At 42.0% G+C, this 9812-nt stretch overlaps 1 long non-coding RNA gene across 1 annotated transcript; it reads right to left on the bottom strand.

Moving 5' to 3' along the window:
• Nucleotides 1-375: 375 nt before the first annotated feature.
• Nucleotides 376-6360, bottom strand: LOC141041729 (uncharacterized). The gene is made up of 4 exons (XR_012203088.1): nucleotides 2470-6360; nucleotides 1829-2069; nucleotides 1348-1409; nucleotides 376-1234 (listed from the first exon to the last, which is right to left on the bottom strand). It is a non-coding gene; the product is annotated as an uncharacterized lncRNA (long non-coding RNA).
• Between the last annotated feature and the right edge of the window lie 3452 nt (nucleotides 6361-9812).

Raw genomic sequence — 9812 nt, 5'->3', positions numbered from 1 at the left:
CCCAGTCCATGGTGGACCAGCAGCCCATTTGCTGGGCGGGCCAACCTACAGAAACCAGCACTCGATTTTCCATCAAGCCCCAAAAACAACGCAGTACTATGTTTGTTTTGAGGACGAAAACATTACGGCAGGGGTTGAGCAGGGGAGGGGGGAAGATAGAGCAAAAAGATTAAAATAGCTGATGCGCCGTTGCTACCCTAACAAAGCAGGTGCAATTCTTCTCAGGAAGAAGGTGTGCTGTTGACACCCACACGTCACAATCCCACAGTAGGCATACTAACAATTTCACACACAAGTACAATAGAAAAGGTAAACATTCATATCAAACTCAGGTTCACAGGACACATTCATATTCATAGCCAATATTCACAATCAACAACTCAAAAGATTCATATATACACAAGTTCAGCATGTCTATGCATCCAAATGATTGATAGATCACACGACAATATTCATAGATAATTCACAAAAAGATTCAGATATACACATGTTCAGTATGTTTATGCATCCAAATGATTGAGATCACAGCCAATATCATCAATGGACGAACTTTAATTACGTGGGTACAGACTGGTAAATGGTGTTCAGTCGGAGGTACTTCTTGTTAAAATTAATGCTTGTACGAGTAAACTTTCGAGTACATAAGAGGCAGCACAGACAATCTGAACTTTTCTTGTAGGTTTATCCTCAAATAGTGGCCTCGTGCCGAGGGAGGTTTGAGCAACTTGGCCACTACTTTCATCTAACTAGTTTACTGGCTCATCTTGGTCCTGTACTTGCCAAAATTCTACATTGCTGACAAGAAAGGAGGCGGTTGAGAAAACGAACCACCCAATTTTTTTGTGAAGTTCAACTGAAATGGAGCATCCCTGGCGTGCAGACTGATTAAGTGCCAGATGAATATACGCGTCAACCAACTTGTTAGAATCTTTTGACTCCATGCCATACAGTTCGCTACCATATGTGCCGATAACCAAAAGGCAGAAGTTGGGACCAAAGACTGGACTGTATTTTTCTGGGCTATGCGCCAAGCAATATTTTTGGCGTTCACTCTCCTAATACTTGGAGTTTGGCAACTAGTTAACGCCGGTTGATACTCGAATGAATATAGGCACTTCTTGTCAACATCGATGCCTGTCTGAGTGAACTTTGGAGTACATAGCAGCAACATAAGTACCTGTCCATCTGATCTTTTTGTGCAGTTCTACTAAAATCACCCAATGTAATGATTTGCCTGCGAGTTCAGGCTCCAAGTTACTCCTTTATGAAATCGGCAAACAGGAGCACAATACCAAATTACCAATACATATGACAAGCACAATAATCAGGATAAAGACCAGTACCAACCTGTGTGAGGTAGCATATCAATTACAATTTTCTTTGACTGGAAGCCGAGATAAGCCAAGCGACTGGCAGCAAAGGAAGAAAGCAAGCCCAGATTAGCGACTGACAGGAAAGGAAAGAAGCTGTCATGGCAATGAAGCACCCAAAGTTTTTGTGCAGTTCCACCAAAATCGAGCATCCATGTTGACACATTTATTGAGAGAGTGAGATTACTGTAATAGTGGGACTAGTTCATGAAACATACACTAACAAATAGAAGCACCCTCATTATCTGGGTAAAGTTAGCAACATAGTAGTCTTGCTTAACGAGAGGTATTTGTTTGTTTAATCAGTGCCAATTAGCTCAACACTCAAAGCATTGCCATGTACCATAGGTTGGAAAACTTTAGCGTGTAAAGATAACGGAGTTTCTCATGACAGTAGCACGATACAAATAGAGATGACAGCAAACTAATATGGATGAAGGCCTTCGGCCGGTACAAACCTGAGGAAAAAATCTTATTCATGTAGTCCCATAAGAGATCATAAAGCACTGGAATCACTCAATAGTATATATTTTTGTGCACTTCAAATGTATGGTTGAAATCACTCTTGTTTACCAGTGCTGAGATTATATCAAAAGATTATTGAGAACTTCCAGCAGAGTTAAAGCACTGGCTGGGATACAGTTCATTGTATTGTCTTGTGTAGTTCCACTAAAATGTATGATTGACGTAACATGGTCCCTATTTGCACAAGTAGGAACAAGGTGAAACCTTCATTAGCTTGGTGAGAAAGGATAGAAAGACATTAGCATATTACTCTAACAGTAGCGTCAAATTCATGATGGAGAATACACAAAACATTGCCTCATTGAACCAATGGCAATACATTGACATGCAAAACAATAGCACTATTATATCATGACACTAATAATATTCCCTCCCCGCACCACCACATGATTCACCTCCATAGTCAAACATACACACGTACATGATTCAGCATAGGGTGCTACTAAAGATTTGTTTAACTCCGACAGAAAATTAGGCATCAATAAATTAGTGGTACTTAAGTACTCCTAATTAATTAAGTGACCTTGCAGGAGAGACAGCAAAAGTGGAAGGGCTCCCTGGAGGATCGTCTCACATGTAAGGTAGACGTTTCCGGAGCCCTTGAATCGCCACGACTGAGGCCTCTAGCTTCAGCAAGATCACCTTGGCCTGTTTATTCTTCTTCTTCTTCCTCTTCATGCCCTGTTTCTCTTTCTCCTCACCAGTTGGTGAAACCAAGTACATGATTGGCCTTCTATTTCTGAATTGGTTTTGTCAGTGAGGGAGTCAAGTGTACTAGTAAACAATAGCATTATTTTCTCATGGGAGTAGCAAAATAGAGATGAACACATGCATTAAATATCATTCTTAGCTAAAGGAAGGTTATGGCGCCAATATGAATGATGAGGATTGGAACACATATCTCCCTTTGTGAAGTTCCACCGAAATGAATCAACTGTTCCATTCCGACATTCCAGTTAAACAGCACAAAAGTCACTTCTTTTAAGAAGTGTTTTGTGCAGTGCACCAAAAGGTCACAACGGCAACCTGATGAAATGGATATCCCTGTTTGCACAAAAAGCTACAATGAAAACAGTCATAGTCTCAAACAATTACAGGCAAAAACATTTGGTTAAATTTGTCATGGCTTATAACAGTGGCATGGCTTCATTTTACCAGGGGCATTAGATTAAGAACAACTAAATATTTGGTATATGGGCATGGGACAGTGGGTGCACCAGCAGTCCAACACCATGTACCGAAACAGGGGCATAAATTGGTAATTCAGAGTTTGTTGCCCCGAGAAACAAACATCCAAGAAACATATCTGGGTTGGTCCCATTTTTGTTCACTCTAGCCACCTACTCCTATGTGAGGATAGCAAATCTAGTCCTGGTCATACCACTGTGTACAGCGTTACCCCTATATTTCCCTTTTCGACCAAGAGACCGGTTGGATGACCAGTCTGTACTACTTTCACCCCATTTCCTTCCTGTTTGTACCAAGTCCGATGTACATACTAAATTCCCCCATCCCCACTTTATTTCTTGTTTGAACCAAGTACAAGATTCGACTCCATGAAGTAGCTTTACCTTTAAAAATAGAAAAAAAAATAGGTGATGTTGGACCATCCGATCGAGAGGGGCTGAGAGGTAGAAAATGATGCACATGCAGCGACATAGCGAGCTGGGAAAGTAGAGCTAAGGCGGTTTCGAAGGAAGATATACCTGAAGGTCGTCGGGATGTGGATAGGTGGGCGACAGGAGGCCGGATCCGCACACACTAGGGCAACGACGAAGGGATCGGAGGACCTCCCGCATCGGCGCTCGGCCAGAGATAACGATGCGGCCGGCAGTGAGTCTCCTCCCTCGCTGTCGACGACGGCCTAAACGCTGCCCCTCCTTCCCTTCACCGGTGGATGGGGATACGTCCGGATCTGTAACCAGTGGTGAGGATAGAAAGACAGTGTTTTTTGAAGGGAGAAAGACAATGTTACCACCGCTATCTTGTTTAGATCTGAAGAGGATGAGAGTGTGTGAATAGAGCAACCCTAGCAAGCAAGCGCGGAGGCTCCGGCCTATATATACGTAGTGGGGTAGTTTTCCTTTTTCACTCCATCAAAATAATCGTTTAAAATTGTGTACGTACCAGGTCATCGTTTTTTTAATTGTTGATTGTTTTTTGAGATAGTTACCCGCTTATTCCAAGTGGTGTTACAGTGTGCCAGGTCACACTTTGTATCATTCAAGTCTGGTACAAGACCCTCCATTAAATGAACAACCATCCCTCGTAAAAATTGTGAACAAGCCCACGGCTAAAACTATCGGAATCGTGGGTTGCCCCAACATGCATTATTATTTATATTTTCTACTCCCTCCGTTCCTAAATATAAGTTTTTTTAGACATTCCAAATGGACTACAACATACGGATGTATGTAGACATATTTTAAATTATGGATTCGTTCATTTTGCTCCGTATGTAGTCACTTGTTAGAATCTCTAGAAAGATTTTTATTTGGGAATGGAGGGAGTATGTGGGAGTATCCTCAAAACAAAATGTGAGAGTACAATATTTATTGGGCCCCTTTGTAATTGGTGCTAAATTTTGACCAAAGATTTAACTGACAAAATGTTAGTGCATGTTAACAAAAATTATATCATTTGATTCGTATTTGAAGATAGTTTTCAATGATATAGGGGCTGTTTAGTTTCCAGCCACATATTGCCACACTTTGCCACACCTCACCTTGGGTAAATTTGACCAAGTTAGGTGGGTGTTTGGTTATAGCCACACCTAAAACAAGAATTTTTTTATTAGTAGTGAACTCCACATGTCATAGACACAAAAAGTGTGGCAAGATCCCCTTAAGCAAGCCAAAGTGTGTCTGAGCAACTCAAGTTAGGCAAGTGTGGCAAGTGTGGCAAAAATAATGTAACAACATAAGACAAAATATAGTCACAATCCAAACAGCCCCGTAATTTTGTGACATGCATGAACATTTGGTTAATTAAATTTATAGTCAAAATTTAGCAAGATGCATCAAATCAACACATACAAGTATCAAAAGGAAAGTTATGGCATGCATGCATGCGTTGTACTCCCTCCGTTTCTAAATATAAGTCTTTTTAAAGATTACAACAAGTGACTACATATGAAGCAAAATGAGTGAATCTCTCCTAATAATAAACCACGCATTGCTTCTGGTCATCCGTCATGCCTTTTTACGAAACAGCCCCTATGGTTTTGGATATTTAACCCGCAATCCATAAATCAATCAGAACCGGTACATGGGACAGAAAAGAAAAAAGTAACCCAGCCACCCGCACGCCCCTGCCTCCCAATCCCCATCTTCACCTCCAGCGCGCCGCCGCCTCCTGCCACGCCCGGCGCGCCTCACCGCGCGCCGCCGGCCCACCCCACGTCGACGCGCGCCGCTACTGCCATCCCCGTCGACGCGCCCGTCCCTACCCCTGCTCCTTCTGCATGTGCTAAAATTTTGTATTTTCGTTTGTAAATAAATAGTCCCAAGTTGCTTTTTAACTCAAATCCGATGAACTTATATGCATCCGCCAGTTGCAAGAATCAAACAAGGTCAAGACAACAACCAAAAGAGGATGAGATATATGGGTCATCAGGATCCAAATAAGCACGATATGCCTAGCTCGGGAGCAGAGGAACATCACGGAGGAAACCAAAAAGGGACAATAGAAAGATGAACGCCTAGCTCGGGAGCAGAGGAACATCACGGAGGAAACAAAAAAGGGACAATAGAAAGATGAACAAAGAGGGGATCTTGGAACCTCGCCGGCCCATGCTACCTCCACTCGAGTTCGACATAGAGATGGACGATGACGGCTTCCCAGGCAAGCTGGGCCGAGGCAACTGCGTGCCCCACGCTGCGAATGAACAGGCGATTCTCTCGGTCGTCCTGCTCCCGACGGCAGGCGAGGCAGGAGGCGGCGGATCTGGCCGCTCCTCGAGCGTGGATCCGGCGGTGGCGGACGGAATCGAGGCGGAGGAGAACGAAGCCGACGAAGAGGTGGTCGGAGGCGGCGAGCTCCAAGGCGGGGTAGCAACTGGCTGGCCTGCTGGAGGCGGCTCGGGGCAGAGGAGCGCTCCTCTCCCGGCGCCGTCGGAGGTGGCAGCGAGGCAGCACGGGGCGGCTGCTCCCAACGAGGTGAAGAGAAAAGGGGATTTTGCTTTGAGTATAGAGAAAGGGGAAAGGAAACGGGATAAGAACAAGTGTGGAGCGTGCGTCCTTGGAGATAATATAGATCGAGCCACCATGTACAGTAGTTGTGCATTCCCTCAAAGAAAAAGAAATAGATTGTGTAGTGCGTAGCTATGGCATGTGGTGCATAGGCAGCATAGATGACTGATGACTGTACAATCACTGTTGATGGCTAATATCAACTTAAACAGCAAGCCAAAATGGCTGCACAATTTTGAAAAGGGATTGCGAAGAAGAAATAAGACATTATTGTACAAATAACAATATGTTCTGATGTTTATATATATTGTAATTAAATAAATTTATGAGTACCTCACATGCTCTATTTATGATGCAAAGTCTAATCATTTGTTTTATCAACAACAGATTTCTACATTCTAGAAAACTCTCATGGATGCCAAGGAACAAAGAAGGAAAAACGATAGAGAGTGATACGCACAGATGACCAAAGAAGAAAAAACATGAAAAATTGGAAAAGCATGGTGAAGCCTATGAGCAAAACAAAAGAATTGAAGATTCAATCAAGTTGTAAAAAATGTACACAAGGGAGAAAAAAGTATGCAAATATAACATAAAAAGGCAAAAAAATGCGCACGAGAAAGATAGAAATACGCAAATATGCATCTAGAACAAAACAAAGCTAGAATAGAGCAAATTAGATCCAACAGTGAATTGAGGCGCAACGGACTAAGTAAAAGATTCAATTCGATGGAGAATCCTGCATATGTCGCAGCAAAACTGGAACTTAGAACAACTCTACGACAAGAGCTTCGGGATTAGCACACACGAGAGAAGCATACATGCGTGGATGATGAACGAATATTTTTATTACCAGTATTGTAATCTAAAGATAGGGTCGTTCATCCGATTTTATAACCATGATTTATGGCCCATATTATAATCTGAAGAATCTTATTGTTAGTTCATTCATTCTTTTTGTCATCATCAAACGTATTCTTTACCTAGCCAACCTAATTCATGGCAATTGACGTTTGTTTCGTTGTTAAGCATGTCATTTTTTCCTCCCGTTGAAACGCCCGGGCATGTTTCTGATAATTAAGTCGTGGTATTATTTTAAGTGATAAACAAACAAAATGTTTAACAAAAAACTTATAGTTTTCGGCAATTAACCCACAATACTACTTTAAGTGACATGAAGAAAATGTTAGTTTTTATAAAAGCCCCCTGCAGTTCTCGAAAATCAACACGCAGTCCGTATCATATATTTTTAAAATTGTTCATATCTTTTAAATCGTAACTTTAATTTTAACATGTTATATATGAAATTTGATTTAAAAAATGTGTAGAATCAGAATATTATGTTATTTTGACCATTAAATATTGTTAAAATGTTGTTTAGAGTGCAATCATCTATAATCACGCATGCACACGACGACAAAACCTCGCAAGGGGGAAATAAAAAAATTAGGGATGTGTTATTTTTTACTCCCGTTGCAACGCACGGGCTCTTTTGCTATCTTTACCTAATAATAAAGCAAATTGGATTTCTGGACGTCCGTCATGGCATTTTTCAAAAACGTCCCTCTATTTCAGAGAGTTCAACCCGCAGTCCTGTTGTAAGTTAAAATGAATCGTTTTTTCATACTTTACACAAAAGTCCCTATGTTTTGATGAAATCAACCCGCAGTCCGGAATTAAGTCACACCCGAACCGTTATTTATATTTTTCAAAAACCTCCTTGATGCTTTAGGTAATTCATCCGCGGATCATATCTAAGTCAAACAAATGATTTTTCTCCATATCTTTTAAACCGTAACTCCGATTTGAACATGTTATATATGAAATTTGATTAGAAAAATATGTAGAATATGAATATGAGATTATTTTTACCTATTAAGTATTTTTAAATATTATTATGAAATATATTTAAGTCGAACAAATAATTTTCTAAATTATCCGTATCTTTTGAACCGTAACTTCCGTTTTAACATATTATATATGAAATTTTATTAGAAAAATGTGTGGAATCTAAATATGTTGTTAATTTGACCTGTTAAATATTTTAAAAATATTGTTTTGGAAGCAAACTTATAATTTATATGGCAAGATCCGTTTTTCTTTCATACCGGCGGCGATCCGGATTACAAATAAACACCCACTATAACCATATAGGGAAAACAAAACATCGATAACTACACATGCATACCTCTGAAAAATGTCGCAGGGAAAACAACTGATTTCTCATCGCGAGAGTGAGAGAGAGAGAGAGGGAGAGAGAGAGACGCCTTAGAATTAACCATATTCAAACACGTGTTTTGTTTTGTTTTGTGTGAACACCGAGACCATCGCCGGCGAGGGTGAGAAGGAGGATAAGCGGCAACACAAATATGATGCCTCGCAAAAATAAAGGAGATGGACCTATTGTGGTCTTGAGTGATGGTTGTTGGGTTAAGAGCGTTTGTTATGTTTTCTCTCCCGTTGCAACGCACGGGCTCTTTTGCTAGTCTACACTCAAAAATGAGTACTGCACGCGGTGGACGGACATGCAGCAGTGGATTCTATATAGTAGAAGCAGTAGTAGTAACATCATTGTTTGTCTTCTCGAAGAGGCGAAGAGCCAAGCGCAACCCGAACGTGGCAGTTGCGAACGCTCGCGTGGCAGTCTTTGTGTAGGGGTGGGGCGTGGTGCGGAGCCTTGGAGCATGCATATAGCCAGGCTCTTGCATGAGACAAAATTGCTATTTGAGCCCACTATTGTAGTTCTAGTACTTGCTATAGCCTTGTAAACCGGAAAGGAGTATTTGCCTTTCTAGAGATTTCAACAAGTGACTAGACTACACCGGGTGCGGTACTGGCTCAAATCTCAAATCTCATCAACCAAGGCATTTTGTGATTCGAGGAATGTATCTCTTACTTTACAAAACTACCCTAATTAAACTCATGCATTAATTACGTAGTTCTCTCATTTTCCTCTCCGCCTTGGCCGCGGTTCACAATATTGAGCACTCCTATATGACTAGCCGCTCTATCTACATGCGGGACATCAAAGCATCTGGGACTACGTGCCATCCACCAAATCACAGCGAGGTGCTACAGTCGAGACTCACCGGTCACCCCGGTGTGGCCGTCATGACCCGTCATATCACAAAACCCACATCTTTACCAGCAGTGGTAAAGTGGCCTCGAAGTTGGACTGGACGAAGCAACCATCATTTCACTGGAACTCTCGTTGAAGCCCTTTCTCCCCTTTCTTAAAGAAAACCTCACTCCAGGCTACTCACTTCTGCCATTTTTCTTCTGTACCGACGAAGGAAAGGTGGGCGAATCAGTGATGCTGCTATATTTTCATTCCAAGAATCTTCTTTTTGTGAAGCACCGACCGATTCTCATAGCCTATTCTTTTCCCGTTTTCATTGCGATTGCGGTTTCCTTTCAATTGCTTTTTGTTTGTGAGTTCATTGATGGATCCTGGAGCACTAGGCAAAGAGTTGCCGGCGGACAACCCACTAGAGACAACGATCTCCAGGAAGCGAGCACCGACCAATGAGTTGACCATGTTGGAGGGCCAACCCATGGAGACGAAGAACTCCAAGAAACAAGCACCGGCCAAAGAGTTGACGACGTTGGCGGACGAACTCCTCAAAGAAAGTTGGAAGAACAGCAAGGCCCCACCGTGCCTACCCCAGAAACTCTAATGGCCACCTATGCGAGGCTCAAGGCCGAGTTTGAGGAGATAGTCGCCGTT

This window comes from Aegilops tauschii, chromosome 2 (genome assembly GCF_002575655.3).
Source record: "Aegilops tauschii subsp. strangulata cultivar AL8/78 chromosome 2, Aet v6.0, whole genome shotgun sequence".
Classification (NCBI taxonomy): Eukaryota; Viridiplantae; Streptophyta; class Magnoliopsida; order Poales; family Poaceae; genus Aegilops; species Aegilops tauschii.
The sequence above is the reverse complement of the archived record's forward strand: the minus strand, read 5'-3'. Positions and strand labels throughout refer to the sequence as shown.